The 2,231-nt window shown below is 50.7% G+C and overlaps 1 pseudogene; it reads right to left on the reverse strand.

Annotated features, from left to right (window-relative positions):
• Nucleotides 1-871: 871 nt before the first annotated feature.
• LOC132650894 (pro-adrenomedullin-like) lies at nucleotides 872-1,737 on the reverse strand (annotated as a pseudogene).
• Nucleotides 1,738-2,231: the final 494 nt, after the last annotated feature.

A 2,231-nucleotide genomic window follows, 5' to 3' on the forward strand; every position in this document is an offset into this window, starting at 1 on the left:
TCTCCTGGTCTGGCCGCCACGCAAGGTGGTGAACCCAGGACACGCGCTTTGTACACCCATATGGACAACAGAACTCGTGACAGATAAAGCCGTGTAAAGAAATGTTGGCTTACACCCACACTGAAGTTCTGTCTTCCCAAAACAAGAAGCAAGACACCAGCACCCACAGGCCAACCCAAACCAAGACCACCCTTCCTTAGATGCATGAACTGAAAATGAATCAGCATTGAGACAGTTTATTGGTTTGCTTTTTCCCAGGTCACATATTTTAAGTAAATAGATTATAAGAGACATAATGTCTTTTCTTCTTCCACAGGTGGTAATCCGGCGCTCTCCTCTTTACACACACACACACTCACACATACTCAACCAAACAACCTTATAGCTCGCTGAGACCTTCACTTCTTAAAGTAGGGGATGGTGACAATATAATTTCCTTTAAAATGCCCTTAATGCAATATATAATGTACAAAAATATCTCTACATATTTGAAGTTATAAGAAAAGCACCTCTTGATACAAACAAACTTAAATATGACAGTTACTTTTGTATAACAAGCATTGCACTTTTACTCACTGGGTTTTGGAAAGTTCAAGTAGTAATGAGGCTTATTTTCCCCGTGAGAAACCAGTTTGTGAGCAGGCTAGGCAGCGGCTCAGAACCCTGCCTGAAGAGTAACAGTCTGTACTTCTCAGTGTGTGTGGTGAGCCTGGCTTGATCTTGGGTTCCTCTACCTCCGTTAGGGGCAGCCAGGCAGATCTCTGCAGGTTTGTCCCAGTCCTCCCTGGTGCAAAGCAGGTGCCAAAGGGAAAGTACCCCAACTGTTCAATGCTGCCACCCTTAACTAAATCCTAAAGCGCTTAGGGATGACTCAGTGGGTCCCGGAGGCTGCGGTTGCCTGTGTCTGCTCTTGGGAGGACATCACAGACGGGGCCTGGAGGACCTCCGGCAGGGAACGCCGGCATCAACGGCCATAGCCTTGAGGGCCGATCTTGTTTTTGGGGGCAACAGGGTCCTTCCTTTTGTCTGTCAACTGGTAGATCTGTTGGGCCAATTTCTGCAACATGCAGGTCCCAAAGCGGCATCGAGAGTTGTGGGAGCCAGGGTTCATCATCTTGCGGTAGCGTTTGACTCGAAAGTGGGCTGAGCTTGGAGTGCTGCAGAGAAGGAAGGACACTTGAAACTTAACCAACCAGGGCTTTGGCCCTAAGCACCTCGGACCAGGGCCAAACAGAACCTGAGGGACCTGGGACCTGCTCCCTCCACCAGAGCTGCAGTCTGGCCTGGACAATCCTCCCGGGGCCTGGGTAGTCGAAAGGGCACATCCTCTGCAGAGGGTGTAGTTACCTGGCTTGTGGAGTTTTAGATGTGCTCTCCTTCTCCTGGTCCAGAACAAAAGTCTCCATAGGAACTGTCTCCCCACCAGTGAGTTCTGAGGAATCGCTGCTGGATGCCTGCAGTTCCATCTCTCCACTACTTAGTGCCAGCTTATCCCACCTAGAAAACACAAGCAGGTGTGTTTGGCTTGAGTTCAAGTGATGTCCCGGCCAGCTCCCATCTCCACTTCCTTCTAACCCCTCCAGGCCATCACTCATTGTTCCATGACTGCCATGTATTAGGAATGAAGAAAGCACTGCCCCAAACTCACTGCAAGGACACATCCTCTGGCTGTGCAGCATCCACGCCTAGAAAGGCGAGTGAACCCAGAAACATCAGGATGATGGAAACCAGCTTCATTCTGTGCAGATGCTCAGATACCCTGGAAAGGAGCAAGAAGCTGAGGGTTTTCAAACAGGCCAGCTGCACAGCCCTGGAGCAGAAGGAAGGGCAGTGGCAGGAGGGGGAGCATCTTGGCGGCGCTCTGCCTGGTTTTGCTGATTTTCTCTTCTTGGAGCAGAGAGGCACCCAGAGGCTTTTGGGCTGGTCAGGTTGGTGACAAGCAAAGCAAAGGAAGCCGGAGTGCCAGGCTTCCAGAGGTCTCCAACTCAAGTCCTAGGATCCTGGCCCACAGATTTCAGGTGAGATAGAGCAGGGTGCATGAGTTAGACCTGGGACATGAGGTGTGCTCTACAGTGGATCCCTGTGGGATCCACTTGTCCAGGTCTCCAAGCTTTGGGGATTTGGCAAAGCCACACCCCACTCCCCAACACGCTGGAGAACAGCGGTCCCTATCTGCTGAAGGAGTAAGTTGTCAAGCAATAGGAGAAAGTTTGAGATGTCTGGCTGACCCT

This window comes from Meriones unguiculatus, assembly GCF_030254825.1.
Source record: "Meriones unguiculatus strain TT.TT164.6M chromosome 13 unlocalized genomic scaffold, Bangor_MerUng_6.1 Chr13_unordered_Scaffold_34, whole genome shotgun sequence".
Taxonomy (NCBI): Eukaryota; Metazoa; Chordata; class Mammalia; order Rodentia; family Muridae; genus Meriones; species Meriones unguiculatus.